This window comes from Fringilla coelebs, assembly GCF_963513975.1.
Source record: "Fringilla coelebs genome assembly, contig: SCAFFOLD_49, whole genome shotgun sequence".
NCBI classification, from domain to species: domain Eukaryota; kingdom Metazoa; phylum Chordata; class Aves; order Passeriformes; family Fringillidae; genus Fringilla; species Fringilla coelebs.
The window spans coordinates 911,789-927,997 of NW_028167265.1; positions in this window are offsets into that span (position 1 = coordinate 911,789).

Consider the following 16,209-nt stretch of genomic DNA (forward strand, 5'->3'; position numbering starts at 1 on the left):
AGCCTTTTCCCTGGGAAACAAAACTCAGAAGCCACTGTTCTGGGTGTCAGTTTGCAGGACCCACTTGGCACTCTCAAACCAGACCAAGTTGGCACTGGTGCCACTTTGCGTCTGAGACGCATCCTGCGAGAGGCCAAATTCAGGGAGGCACCCGGCCATTTAATGCCTCAGGATCCTGAAACATTCTACAGGCTTTTTCCCTGGGTAACAAAATTCACAAGCCACTGTTCTAGGTGTCAGTTTTCAGGACCCACTAGGCACTCTCAAACCAGACCAAGTTGGCACTGGTGCCACCTTGCGTCTTGGAGGCATCCTGCGAGATGCGGAACTCCGGGAGGCACCTGGTCATTTAAGGCCTCAGGATCCTGAAACATTCTACAGGCTTTTTCCCTGGGAAACAAAACTCACAAGCCACTGTTCTGGGTGTCAGTTTGTAGGACCCACTACGCACTGTCAAACCAGACCAAGTTTGCACTGGTGCCACCTTGCGTCTCGGAGGCATCCTGCGAGAGACGGAATTCCATGAGGCAACTAGCCATTTAAGGCCTCAGGCCCCTGAACCACTGTACAGGCCTTTTCCCCGAGAAACAAAACTCAGAAGCCATTATTCTGGGTGTCAGTTTGCAGGACTCACTTGGCACTCTCAAACCAGACCAAGGTGGCACTACTGCCACCTTGCGTCTTGGAGGCATCCTGCAAGAGGCCGAATTCCAGGAGGCACCCGGCAATTTAAGGCCTCAGGCCCCTGAACCATTGTACAGCCTTTTCCCTGGCAAACAAAACTCAGAAGCCATTATTGTGGGTGTCAGTTTGCAGGACTCACTTGGCACTCTCAATCCAGACCAAATTGGCACCGTTTCCGCTTAGAGTCTAGGAAACATCCTTCGAGGGGCGGAATTCTAGGTGGCACCTGGCAATTTAAGGCCGCAGTACCCTGAACCATTGTACAGGCTTTTTCCCTGGGGAACAAAACTCAGAAGCCACTGTTCTGGGTGACAGTTTTCAGGACCTACTTGGCACTCTCAAACCAGATCAAGGTGGCTCTGCTGCCACGTTGCGTCTTGGCGGCATCCTTCTAGAGATGGAATTCCAGGAGGCACCTGGCCATTTAATGCCTCAGGCCCCTGAACCACTGTACAGGCCTTTTCCCCGGGAAACAAAAATCCGAAGCCTCTATTCTGGGTGTCAGTTTTCAGGACCCTCTTGGCACACTCAAACAAGACCAGTTTGGCATCGGTGCCACCTTGCGTCTTGGCGGCATCCTTCTAGAGATGGAATTCCAGGAGGCACCTGGGCATTTAAGGGCTCAGGACCCTGAACCACTGTACAGGCTTTTTCCCTGGGAAACAAAACTCAGAAGCCATTATTCTGAGTGTCAGTTTTCAGGACCAACTTGGCACTCTCAAACCAGACCAAGTTGGCTCTGCTGCATCCTTGCGTCTTGGCGGCATCCTTCTAGAGGCGGAATTCCGGGAGGCACCTGGCCATTTAAGGCCTCAGGACCGTGAACCACTGTACAGGCTTTTTCCCTGGGAAACAAAACTCACAAGCCACTGTTCTGGGTGTCAGTTTGCAGGACCCACTTGCACTCTCACACCAGACTAAGTGGGCACCGGTTCCGCATAGCGTCTTGGAAACATCCTGCGAGAGGCAGAATTCCATGAGGCACCCTGAAATTTAAGGCCGCAGGACCCTGAACCATTGTACAGACTTTTTCCCTGGGAAACAAAACTCACAAGCCACTGCTCTGGGTGTCAGTTTGTAGGACCCACTAGGCACTGTCAAACCAGACCAAATTGGCACTGGTGCCACCTTACGTCTGGGAGGCATCCTGCGAGAGACGGAATTCCAGGAGGCACCTGGCCATTTAAGGCCTCAGGCGCCTGAACCACTGCACAGGCCTTTTCCCCGAGAAACAAAACTCAGAAGCCACTGTTCTGGGTGTCAGTTTGCAGGACCAACTTGGCACTCTCAAACCAGACCAAGTTGGCCCTGGTGCCACTTTGCGTCTGGGAGGCATCCTGCGAGAGGTGGAATTCCAGGAGGCACCCGGCCATTTAATGCCTCAGGATCCTGAAACATTCTACAGGCTTTTTCCCTGGGAAACAAAACTCACAAGCCACTGTTCTGGGTGTCAGTTTGCAAGACACACTTGGCAATCTCAAACCAGACCAAGTTGGCATTGGTGCCACCTTGCGTCTGGGAGGCATCCTGCGAGAGACGGAATTCCAGGAGGCACTTGGCCATTTAAGGACTCAGGACCCTGAACCACTCTACAGGCCTTTTCCCCGAGAAACAAAACTCAGAAGCCATTATTCCGGGTGACAGTTTGCAGGACCAACTTGGCACTCTCAAACCAGACCAAGGTGGCACTACTGCCACCTTGCGTCTGGGAGGCATCCTGCATAAGGCCGAATTCCAGGGGGCCCCCGGCAATTTAAGGCCTCAGGCCCCTGAACCATTGTACAGCCTTTTCCCTGGCAAACAAAACTCAGAAGCCATTATTGTGGGTGTCAGTTTGCAGGACTCACTTGGCACTCTCAAACCAGACCAAATTGGCACCGTTTCCGCTTAGAGTCTAAGAAACATCCTTCGAGAGGCGGAATTCTAAGTGGCACCTGGCAATTTAAGGCCGCAGGACCCTGAACCACTCTACAGGGTATATTCCTGGGTAACAAAACTCACAAGCCACTGTTCTGGGTGTCAGTTTTCAGGACCCACTTGGCACTCTCAAACTAGACCAATTTGGCATCAGGGCCACATTGCGTCTTGGCGGCATCCTTCTAGAGATGGAATTCCAGGAGGCACCTGGCCATTTAAGGCCTCAGGATCCTGAAACATTCTACAGGCTTTTTCCCTGGGAAACAAAACTCACAAGCCACTGTTCTGGGTGTCAGTTTCCAAGACCCACTTGGCACTCTTAAATTAGACCAAGTTGGCACTGGTGCCACGTTGCGTCTGGGAGGCATCCTGCAAGTGGCGGAATTCAAGGAGGCACCTGGCCATTTAAGGCCTCAGGCCCCTGAACCAATCTACAGGATTTTTTCCTGGGAAACAAAATTCACAAGCCACTGTTCAGGGTGTCAGTTTTCAGGACCCACTAGGCACTCTCAAACCAGACGAAATGGGCACTGGTGCCACCTTGCGTCTTGGAGGCATCCTGCGAGATGCGGAATTCTGGGAGGCACCTGGCCATTCAAGGCCTCAGGACCGTGAACCACTCTACAGGCTTTTTCCCTGGGAAACAAAATTCACAAGCCACTGTTCTGGGTGTCAGTTTGTAGGACCAACTTGGCATTCTCAAACCAGACCAAGTTGGCACTAGTGCTACCTTGCGTCTGAGAGGCATCCTGCGAGAGGCCGAATTCCAGTAGGCACCCAGCAATTTAAGGCCTCTGGCCCCTGAACGATTGTACAGCCTTTTCTCTGGCAAACAAAACTCAGAAGCCGTTATTGTGTGTGTCAGTTTGCAGGACTCACTTGGCACTCTCAAACCAGACCAAATTGGCACCGTTTCCGCTTAGAGTCTAGGAAACATCCTTCGAGAGGCGGAATTCTAGGTGGCACCTGGCAATTTAAGGCCGCAGGACCCTGAGCCATTGTACAGGCTTTTTCCCTGAGAAACAAAACTCAGAAGCCACTGTTCTGGGTGTCAGTTTTCAGGACCCACTTGGCACTCTCAAATCAGACTAAGTGGGAACCGGTGCCGCTTAGCGTCTGGAAAACATCCTGCAAGAGGTCGAATTCCAGGAGGCACTTGGCAATTTAAGGCCGCAGGACCCTGAACCATTGTACAGGCTTTTTCCCTAGGAAACAAAACTCAGAAGCCACTGTTCTGGGTGTCAGTTTTCAGGACCCCAAAGGCACTCTCAAACCAGACCATGTTGGCACTGCTGCCACCTTGCGCCTTGGCGGCATCCTTCTAGAGGTGGAATTCTATGAGGCACCTGGCCATTTAAGGCCTCAGGCCCCTCAAACATTTTACAGGACTTTTCCCTAGGAAACAAAACTCAGAAGCCACTGTTCTGGGTGTCAGTTTTCAGGACCCACTTGGCACTCTCAAACCAGACCAAGTTGGCACTGCTGACACCTTGCGTCTTGGATGCATCCTGCGAGAGGCCGAATTCAAGGAGGCACCTGGCCATTTAAGGCCTCAGGATCTTGAAACATTCTACAGGCTTTTTCCCTGGGAAACAAAACTCACAAGCCACTGTTCTGGGTGTCAGTTTTCAGGACCCACTTGGCACTCTCAAACTAGACCAAGTTAGCACTGGTGCCACCTTGCGTCTGGAAGGCATCCTGCGAGAGGCGGAATTCCGGGAGGCACCTGGCCATTTAAGGCCTCAGGCCCCTTAAGCACTGTACAGGCTTTTTCCCTGGGAAAAAAACTCAGAAGCCACTGTTCTGGGTGTCAGTTTGCAGGACCCACTTGTCACTCTCAAACCAGACTAAGTGGGCAACGGCGCCGCCTAGCGTTTCTGAAACATCCTGCGTGAAGCGGATCTCCAGGAGGCACCCGGCAATTTAAGGCGTCAGGCCCCTGAACCATTGTACAGCCTTTTTCCCTGGGAAACAAAACTCACAAGCCACTGTCCTGGGTGTAAGTTTTCAGGACCCAGTCTGCACTCTCAAACCAGACCAAGTTGGCACTGGTGAAACCTTGCGTCTGGGCGGCATCCTTCTTGAGACGGATTTCCAGGAGGCACCGGGCCATTTAAGGCCTCAGGACCCAGAACCATCGTACAGCCTTTTTTCCCTGGGAAACAAAACTCAGAAGCAATTATTCTGGGTGTCAGTTTTCAGGACCCACTTGGCACTCTCAAACCAGACAAACTTGGCACTGGTGCCACATTGCATCTGGGAGGCATCCTGCGAGAGGCTGAATTCCAGGATGCACTTGGCCATTTAAAGTTTCAGGCCCCTGTACCAGTGTACAGGCCTTTTCCCTTGGAAACAAAACTCACAAGCCACTGTTCTGGGTGTCAGTTTTCAGGACCCACTTGGCACTCTCAAACCAGACCAAGTTGGCACTGGTGCCACTTTGATCTGAGAGGCATCCGGCGAGAGGCGGAATTCAAGGAGGCACCTGGCCATTTAAGGCCTCAGGACCCTGAACCACTGTACAGGCCTTTTCCCCGGGAAACAAAAATCAGAAGCCACTATTCTGCGTGTCAGTTTGTAGGACCCACTAGCCACTGTCAAACCAGACTAAGTTCGCACTGGTGCTACTTTGCGTCTGGGAGGCATCCTGCGAGATGCGGAATTCCAGGAGGCACCTGGCCATTTAAGGCCTCAGGCCCCTGAAGCACTGTACAGGCTTTTTCCCCGGGAAACAAAACTCACAAGCCACTGTTCTGGGTGTCAGTTTTTAGGACCCACTTGTCACTCTCAAACCAGACTAAGTGGGCAACGGTGTTGCTTAGAGTTTCTGAAACATCCTGCGAGAAGCGGATCTCCAGGAGGCACCCGGCAATTTAAGGCGTCAGGCCCCTGAACCATTGTACAGCCTTTTTCCCTGGGAAACAAAACTCACAAGCCACTGTCCTGGGTGTAAGTTTTCAGGACCCAGTCTGCACTCTCAAACCAGACCAAGTTGGCACTGATGAAACCTTGCGTCTGGGCGGCATCCTTCATGAGACGGAATTCCAGGAGGCACCGGGCCATTTAAGGCCTCAGGACCCTGAACCATCGTACAGCCTTTTTTCCCTGGGAAACAAAACTCAGAAGCCATTATTCTGGGTGTCAGTTTTCAGGACCCACATGGCATTTTCAAACCAGACCAAGCTGGCACTGGTGCTACTTTGCGTCTGGGAGGCATACTGAGACAGGCGGAATTCCAGGAGGCACCTGGCCATTTAATGCCTCAAGACCCTGAACCATTCTACAGGGTTTTTCCCTGGGAAACAAAACTCAGAAGCCACTGTTCTGGGTGTCAGTTTTCAGGACCCACTTGGCACTCTCAAACCAGACAAAGTGGGCACCGGTTAGGCATAGCGTATAGGAAACATCCTTCGAGAGGCGGAATTCTAGGTGGCACCTGGCAATTTAAGGCCTCAAGACCCTGAACCACTCTACAGGGTTTTTCCCTGGGAAACAAAACTCAGAAGCCACTGTTCTTGGTGTCAGTTTTCAGGACCCCAAAGGAACTCTCAAACCAGACCAAGTTGGCTCTCCTGCCACCTTGCGTCTTGGCGGCATCCTTCTAGAGGCGGAATTCCAGGAGGCACCTGGCCATTTAAGGCCTCAGGACCCTGAACCACTGTACAGGCTTTTTCCCTGGGAAACAAAACTCAGAATCCACTGTTCTGGGTGTCAGTTTTCAGGATCCACTTGGCACTCTCAAACCAGACCAAGTCGGCACTGGTGCCACCTTGCGTCTTGGCGGCATCCTTCTAGAGATGGAATTCCAGGAGGCACCTGGGCATTTAAGGGCTCAGGACCCTGAACCACTGTACAGGCTTTTTCCCTGGGAAACAAAACTCAGAAGCCATTATTCTGAGTGTCAGTTTTCAGGACCAACTTGGCACTCTCAAACCAGACCAAGTTGGCTCTGCTGCACCCTTGCGTCTTGGCGGCATCCTTCTAGAGGCGGAATTCCGGGAGGCACCTGGCCATTTAAGGCCTCAGGACCGTGAACCACTGTACAGGCTTTTTCCCTGGGAAACAAAACTCACAAGCCACTGTTCTGGGTGTCAGTTTGCAGGACCCACTTGCACTCTCACACCAGACTAAGTGGGCACCGGTTCCGCATAGCGTCTTGGAAACATCCTGCGAGAGGCAGAATTCCATGAGGCACCCTGAAATTTAAGGCCGCAGGACCCTGAACCATTGTACAGACTTTTTCCCTGGGAAACAAAACTCACAAGCCACTGCTCTGGGTGTCAGTTTGTAGGACCCACTAGGCACTGTCAAACCAGACCAAATTGGCACTGGTGCCACCTTACGTCTGGGAGGCATCCTGCGAGAGACGGAATTCCAGGAGGCACCTGGCCATTTAAGGCCTCAGGCGCCTGAACCACTGCACAGGCCTTTTCCCCGAGAAACAAAACTCAGAAGCCACTGTTCTGGGTGTCAGTTTGCAGGACCAACTTGGCACTCTCAAACCAGACCAAGTTGGCCCTGGTGCCACTTTGCGTCTGGGAGGCATCCTGCGAGAGGTGGAATTCCAGGAGGCACCCGGCCATTTAATGCCTCAGGATCCTGAAACATTGTACAGGCTTTTTCCCTGGGAAACAAAACTCACAAGCCACTGTTCTGGGTGTCAGTTTGCAAGACACACTTGGCAATCTCAAACCAGACCAAGTTGGCATTGGTGCCACCTTGCGTCTGGGAGGCATCCTGCGAGAGACGGAATTCCAGGAGGCACTTGGCCATTTAAGGCCTCAGGCCCCTGAACCACTCTACAGGCCTTTTCCCCGAGAAACAAAACTCAGAAGCCATTATTCCGGGTGACAGTTTGCAGGACCAACTTGGCACTCTCAAACCAGACCAAGGTGGCACTACTGCCACCTTGCGTCTGGGAGGCATCCTGCATAAGGCCGAATTCCAGGGGGCCCCCGGCAATTTAAGGCCTCAGGCCCCTGAACCATTGTACAGCCTTTTCCCTGGCAAACAAAACTCAGAAGCCATTATTGTGGGTGTCAGTTTGCAGGACTCACTTGGCACTCTCAAACCAGACCAAATTGGCACCGTTTCCGCTTAGAGTCTAAGAAACATCCTTCGAGAGGCGGAATTCTAAGTGGCACCTGGCAATTTAAGGCCGCAGGACCCTGAACCACTCTACAGGGTATATTCCTGGGTAACAAAACTCACAAGCCACTGTTCTGGGTGTCAGTTTTCAGGACCCACTTGGCACTCTCAAACCAGACCAAGTTGGCTCTGCTGCCACCTTGCGTCTTGGCGGCATCCTTCTAGAGATGGAATTCCAGGAGGCACCTGGCCATTTAATGCCTCAGGACCCCGAACCACTATACAGGCTTTTTCCCTGGGAAACAAAACTCAGAAGCCACTGTTCTGGGTGTCAGTTTTCAGGACCCACTTGGCACTCTCAAACTAGACCAATTTGGCATCAGGGCCACATTGCGTCTTGGCGGCATCCTTCTAGAGATGGAATTCCAGGAGGCACCTGGCCATTTAAGGCCTCAGGATCCTGAAACATTCTACAGGCTTTTTCCCTGGGAAACAAAACTCACAAGCCACTGTTCTGGGTGTCAGTTTCCAAGACCCACTTGGCACTCTTAAATTAGACCAAGTTGGCACTGGTGCCACGTTGCGTCTGGGAGGCATCCTGCAAGTGGCGGAATTCAAGGAGGCACCTGGCCATTTAAGGCCTCAGGCCCCTGAACCAATCTACAGGATTTTTTCCTGGGAAACAAAATTCACAAGCCACTGTTCAGGGTGTCAGTTTTCAGGACCCACTAGGCACTCTCAAACCAGACGAAATGGGCACTGGTGCCACCTTGCGTCTTGGAGGCATCCTGCGAGATGCGGAATTCCAGGAGGCACCTGGCCATTCAAGGCCTCAGGACCGTGAACCACTCTACAGGCTTTTTCCCTGGGAAACAAAATTCACAAGCCACTGTTCTGGGTGTCAGTTTGTAGGACCAACTTGGCATTCTCAAACCAGACCAAGTTGGCACTAGTGCTACCTTGCGTCTGAGAGGCATCCTGCGAGAGGCCGAATTCCAGTAGGCACCCAGCAATTTAAGGCCTCTGGCCCCTGAACGATTGTACAGCCTTTTCTCTGGCAAACAAAACTCAGAAGCCGTTATTGTGTGTGTCAGTTTGCAGGACTCACTTGGCACTCTCAAACCAGACCAAATTGGCACCGTTTCCGCTTAGAGTCTAGGAAACATCCTTCGAGAGGCGGAATTCTAGGTGGCACCTGGCAATTTAAGGCCGCAGGACCCTGAGCCATTGTACAGGCTTTTTCCCTGAGAAACAAAACTCAGAAGCCACTGTTCTGGGTGTCAGTTTTCAGGACCCACTTGGCACTCTCAAATCAGACTAAGTGGGAACCGGTGCCGCTTAGCGTCTGGAAAACATCCTGCAAGAGGTCGAATTCCAGGAGGCACTTGGCAATTTAAGGCCGCAGGACCCTGAACCATTGTACAGGCTTTTTCCCTAGGAAACAAAACTCAGAAGCCACTGTTCTGGGTGTCAGTTTTCAGGACCCCAAAGGCACTCTCAAACCAGACCATGTTGGCACTGCTGCCACCTTGCGCCTTGGCGGCATCCTTCTAGAGGTGGAATTCTATGAGGCACCTGGCCATTTAAGGCCTCAGGCCCCTCAAACATTTTACAGGACTTTTCCCTAGGAAACAAAACTCAGAAGCCACTGTTCTGGGTGTCAGTTTTCAGGACCCACTTGGCACTCTCAAACCAGACCAAGTTGGCACTGCTGACACCTTGCGTCTTGGATGCATCCTGCGAGAGGCCGAATTCAAGGAGGCACCTGGCCATTTAAGGCCTCAGGATCTTGAAACATTCTACAGGCTTTTTCCCTGGGAAACAAAACTCACAAGCCACTGTTCTGGGTGTCAGTTTTCAGGACCCACTTGGCACTCTCAAACTAGACCAAGTAAGCACTGGTGCCACCTTGCGTCTGGAAGGCATCCTGCGAGAGGCGGAATTCCGGGAGGCACCTGGCCATTTAAGGCCTCAGGCCCCTTAAGCACTGTACAGGCTTTTTCCCTGGGAAAAAAACTCAGAAGCCACTGTTCTGGGTGTCAGTTTGCAGGACCCACTTGTCACTCTCAAACCAGACTAAGTGGGCAACGGCGCCGCCTAGCGTTTCTGAAACATCCTGCGTGAAGCGGATCTCCAGGAGGCACCCGGCAATTTAAGGCGTCAGGCCCCTGAACCATTGTACAGCCTTTTTCCCTGGGAAACAAAACTCACAAGCCACTGTCCTGGGTGTAAGTTTTCAGGACCCAGTCTGCACTCTCAAACCAGACCAAGTTGGCACTGGTGAAACCTTGCGTCTGGGCGGCATCCTTCTTGAGACGGAATTCCAGGAGGCACCGGGCCATTTAAGGCCTCAGGACCCAGAACCATCGTACAGCCTTTTTTCCCTGGGAAACAAAACTCAGAAGCAATTATTCTGGGTGTCAGTTTTCAGGACCCACTTGGCACTCTCAAACCAGACAAAGTTGGCACTGGTGCCACATTGCATCTGGGAGGCATCCTGCGAGAGGCTGAATTCCAGGATGCACTTGGCCATTTAAAGTTTCAGGCCCCTGTACCAGTGTACAGGCCTTTTCCCTTGGAAACAAAACTCACAAGCCACTGTTCTGGGTGTCAGTTTTCAGGACCCACTTGGCACTCTCAAACCAGACCAAGTTGGCACTGGTGCCACTTTGATCTGAGAGGCATCCGGCGAGAGGCGGAATTCAAGGAGGCACCTGGCCATTTAAGGCCTCAGGACCCTGAACCACTGTACAGGCCTTTTCCCCGGGAAACAAAAATCAGAAGCCACTATTCTGCGTGTCAGTTTGTAGGACCCACTAGCCACTGTCAAACCAGACTAAGTTCGCACTGGTGCTACTTTGCGTCTGGGAGGCATCCTGCGAGATGCGGAATTCCAGGAGGCACCTGGCCATTTAAGGCCTCAGGCCCCTGAAGCACTGTACAGGCTTTTTCCCCGGAAAACAAAACTCACAAGCCACTGTTCTGGGTGTCAGTTTTTAGGACCCACTTGTCACTCTCAAACCAGACTAAGTGGGCAACGGTGTTGCTTAGAGTTTCTGAAACATCCTGCGAGAAGCGGATCTCCAGGAGGCACCCGGCAATTTAAGGCGTCAGGCCCCTGAACCATTGTACAGCCTTTTTCCCTGGGAAACAAAACTCACAAGCCACTGTCCTGGGTGTAAGTTTTCAGGACCCAGTCTGCACTCTCAAACCAGACCAAGTTGGCACTGATGAAACCTTGCGTCTGGGCGGCATCCTTCATGAGACGGAATTCCAGGAGGCACCGGGCCATTTAAGGCCTCAGGACCCTGAACCATCGTACAGCCTTTTTTCCCTGGGAAACAAAACTCAGAAGCCATTATTCTGGGTGTCAGTTTTCAGGACCCACATGGCATTTTCAAACCAGACCAAGCTGGCACTGGTGCTACTTTGCGTCTGGGAGGCATACTGAGACAGGCGGAATTCCAGGAGGCACCTGGCCATTTAATGCCTCAAGACCCTGAACCATTCTACAGGGTTTTTCCCTGGGAAACAAAACTCAGAAGCCACTGTTCTGGGTGTCAGTTTTCAGGACCCACTTGGCACTCTCAAACCAGACAAAGTGGGCACCGGTTAGGCATAGCGTATAGGAAACATCCTTCGAGAGGCGGAATTCTAGGTGGCACCTGGCAATTTAAGGCCTCAAGACCCTGAACCACTCTACAGGGTTTTTCCCTGGGAAACAAAACTCAGAAGCCACTGTTCTTGGTGTCAGTTTTCAGGACCCCAAAGGCACTCTCAAACCAGACCAAGTTGGCTCTCCTGCCACCTTGCGTCTTGGCGGCATCCTTCTAGAGGCGGAATTCCAGGAGGCACCTGGCCATTTAAGGCCTCAGGACCCTGAACCACTGTACAGGCTTTTTCCCTGGGAAACAAAACTCAGAAGCCACTGTTCTGGGTGTCAGTTTTCAGGATCCACTTGGCACTCTCAAACCAGACCAAGTCGGCACTGGTGCCACCTTGGGTCTGGGAGGAATCCTGCGAGAGGCGGAATTCCAGGAGGCACCTGGCCATTTAAGGCCTCAGGACCCTGAACCATTGTAAAGGCTTTTTCCCTGGGAAAAACTGACACTCACTATTCTGGGTGTCAGTTTGCAGGACCCACTTGGCACTCTCAAATCAGACTATGTGGGAACCGGTGCCGCTTAGCGTCTGGGAAACATACTGCAAGAGGCCGAATTCCAGGAGGCACTTCTCAATTTACGGCCACAGGACCCTGAACCATTGTACAGGCTTTTTCCCTGGGAAACAAAACTCAGAAGCCACTGTTCTGGGTGTCAGTTTTCAGGACCCACTAGGCACTGTCAAACCAGACCAAGTGTGCACTGCTGCCACCTTGCGTCTGGGAGGAATCCTGCGAGAGGCGGAATTCCAGGAGGCACCTGGCCATTTAAGGCCTCAGGACCCTGACCCACTCTACAGGATATTTCCCCGGAAACAAAACTCAGAAGCCACTGTTCTGGGTTTCAGTTTGCAGAACCCACTTGGCACTCTCAAACCAGCCCAACTTGGCACTATTGAAACCTTGCGCCTGGGAGGCATCCTGCGAGAGGTGGAATTCCAGGAGGCACCCGGCCATTTATTGTTTCAGGCCCCTGAACCACTATACCCGTCTTTTCCCTGGGAAACAAAACTCAGAAGCAACTGCTCTGGGTGTCAGTTTTCAGGACCCACTTGGCACTCTCAAACCAGACCAAGTCAGGACTGGTGCCACTTTGCCTCTGGGAAGCATTCTGCGAGAGACGGAATTCCTGGAGGCACCAGGCCTTTTAAGGCCTCAGGACCCTGAACCACTGTACAGGCTTTTTCCCTGGGAAACAAAACTCAGAAGCCACTGTTCTGTGTGTCAGTTTTCAGGCTCCACTAGGAACTCTCCAACGAGCCAATGTGTCCACTTCTGCTACCTTGCGTCTGGAAGGCATCTTGCGAGAGGCCGAATTCCAGAAGGCACCTGGCCATTTAAAGTTTCAGGCCCCTGAACCAGTATATAGGCCTTTTCCCTGGGAAAAAAAACTCACAAGACACTGTTCTGGGTGTCAGTTTTCAGGAACCACTTGGCACTCTCAAACCAGACTAAGTGGGCACTGGTGCCGCTTAGCGAATGGGAAAAATACTGCAAGAGACAGATCTCCAAAAGGCACCTGGCCATTTAAGGCCTCAGGACCCAGAACCATCGTACAGCCTTTTTTCCCTGGGAAACAAAACTCAGAAGCAATTATTCTGGGTGTCAGTTTTCAGGACCCACTTGGCACTCTCAAACCAGACAAACTTGGCACTGGTGCCACATTGCATCTGGGAGGCATCCTGCGAGAGGCTGAATTCCAGGATGCACTTGGCCATTTAAAGTTTCAGGCCCCTGTACCAGTGTACAGGCCTTTTCCCTTGGAAACAAAACTCACAAGCCACTGTTCTGGGTGTCAGTTTTCAGGACCCACTTGGCACTCTCAAACCAGACCAAGTTGGCACTGGTGCCACTTTGATCTGAGAGGCATCCGGCGAGAGGCGGAATTCAAGGAGGCACCTGGCCATTTAAGGCCTCAGGACCCTGAACCACTGTACAGGCCTTTTCCCCGGGAAACAAAAATCAGAAGCCACTATTCTGCGTGTCAGTTTGTAGGACCCACTAGCCACTGTCAAACCAGACTAAGTTCGCACTGGTGCTACTTTGCGTCTGGGAGGCATCCTGCGAGATGCGGAATTCCAGGAGGCACCTGGCCATTTAAGGCCTCAGGCCCCTGAAGCACTGTACAGGCTTTTTCCCCGGAAAACAAAACTCACAAGCCACTGTTCTGGGTGTCAGTTTTTAGGACCCACTTGTCACTCTCAAACCAGACTAAGTGGGCAACGGTGTTGCTTAGAGTTTCTGAAACATCCTGCGAGAAGCGGATCTCCAGGAGGCACCCGGCAATTTAAGGCGTCAGGCCCCTGAACCATTGTACAGCCTTTTTCCCTGGGAAACAAAACTCACAAGCCACTGTCCTGGGTGTAAGTTTTCAGGACCCAGTCTGCACTCTCAAACCAGACCAAGTTGGCACTGATGAAACCTTGCGTCTGGGCGGCATCCTTCATGAGACGGAATTCCAGGAGGCACCGGGCCATTTAAGGCCTCAGGACCCTGAACCATCGTACAGCCTTTTTTCCCTGGGAAACAAAACTCAGAAGCCATTATTCTGGGTGTCAGTTTTCAGGACCCACATGGCATTTTCAAACCAGACCAAGCTGGCACTGGTGCTACTTTGCGTCTGGGAGGCATACTGAGACAGGCGGAATTCCAGGAGGCACCTGGCCATTTAATGCCTCAAGACCCTGAACCATTCTACAGGGTTTTTCCCTGGGAAACAAAACTCAGAAGCCACTGTTCTGGGTGTCAGTTTTCAGGACCCACTTGGCACTCTCAAACCAGACAAAGTGGGCACCGGTTAGGCATAGCGTATAGGAAACATCCTTCGAGAGGCGGAATTCTAGGTGGCACCTGGCAATTTAAGGCCTCAAGACCCTGAACCACTCTACAGGGTTTTTCCCTGGGAAACAAAACTCAGAAGCCACTGTTCTTGGTGTCAGTTTTCAGGACCCCAAAGGCACTCTCAAACCAGACCAAGTTGGCTCTCCTGCCACCTTGCGTCTTGGCGGCATCCTTCTAGAGGCGGAATTCCAGGAGGCACCTGGCCATTTAAGGCCTCAGGACCCTGAACCACTGTACAGGCTTTTTCCCTGGGAAACAAAACTCAGAAGCCACTGTTCTGGGTGTCAGTTTTCAGGATCCACTTGGCACTCTCAAACCAGACCAAGTCGGCACTGGTGCCACCTTGGGTCTGGGAGGAATCCTGCGAGAGGCGGAATTCCAGGAGGCACCTGGCCATTTAAGGCCTCAGGACCCTGAACCATTGTAAAGGCTTTTTCCCTGGGAAAAACTGACACTCACTATTCTGGGTGTCAGTTTGCAGGACCCACTTGGCACTCTCAAATCAGACTATGTGGGAACCGGTGCCGCTTAGCGTCTGGGAAACATACTGCAAGAGGCCGAATTCCAGGAGGCACTTCTCAATTTACGGCCACAGGACCCTGAACCATTGTACAGGCTTTTTCCCTGGGAAACAAAACTCAGAAGCCACTGTTCTGGGTGTCAGTTTTCAGGACCCACTAGGCACTGTCAAACCAGACCAAGTGTGCACTGCTGCCACCTTGCGTCTGGGAGGAATCCTGCGAGAGGCGGAATTCCAGGAGGCACCTGGCCATTTAAGGCCTCAGGACCCTGACCCACTCTACAGGATATTTCCCCGGAAACAAAACTCAGAAGCCACTGTTCTGGTTTTCAGTTTGCAAAACCCACTTGGCACTCTCAAACCAGCCCAACTTGGCACTATTGAAACCTTGCGCCTGGGAGGCATCCTGCGAGAGGTGGAATTCCAGGAGGCACCCGGCCATTTATTGTTTCAGGCCCCTGAACCACTATACCCGTCTTTTCCCTGGGAAACAAAACTCAGAAGCCACTGTTCTGTGTGTCAGTTTTCAGGCTCCACTAGGAACTCTCCAACGAGCCAATGTGTCCACTTCTGCTACCTTGCGTCTGGAAGGCATCTTGCGAGAGGCCGAATTCCAGAAGGCACCTGGCCATTTAAAGTTTCAGGCCCCTGAACCAGTATATAGGCCTTTTCCCTGGGAAAAAAAACTCACAAGACACTGTTCTGGGTGTCAGTTTTCAGGAACCACTTGGCACTCTCAAACCAGACTAAGTGGGCACTGGTGCCGCTTAGCGAATGGGAAAAATACTGCAAGAGACAGATCTCCAAAAGGCACCTGGCCATTTAAGGCCTCAGGACCGTGAACCATTGTACAGGCTTTTTCCCTGGGAAACAAAACTCACAAGCCACTATTCTGGGTGTCAGTTTGTAGGACCCACTACGCACTGTCAAACCAGACTAAGTTCGCACTGGTACTACTTTGCGTCTGGGAGGCATCCTGCGAGAGGCGGAATTCCAGGAGGCACCTGGCCATTTAAGGCCTCAGGCCCCTGAACCGCGGTACAGGGCTTTTCCCCGAGAAACAAAACTCACAAGCCATTATTCTGGGTGTCAGTTTACAGGACCCACTTGGACTCTCAAACAAGACTAAGTGGGCACCGGTTGCGCATAGCGTCTAGGAAACATCCTGCAAGAGGCGGAATTCCATGAGGCACCGTGAAATTTAGGGCCGCAGGACCCTGAACCATTGTACAGGCTTTTTCCCCGGGAAACAAAACTCACAAGCCACTGCTCTGGGTGTCAGTTTGTAGGACCCACTAGCTACTCTCAAACCAGACCAAGTTGGCACTGGTGCCACCTTGCGTCTGGGAGGCATCCTGCGAGAGACGGAATTCCAGGAGGCACCTGGCCATTTAAGGCCTCAGACCCCTGAACCACAGTACAGGCCTTTTCCCCGAGAAAAAAAACTCAGATGCCATTATTCTGGGTGTCAGTTTTCAGGACCAATTTGGCACTCTCA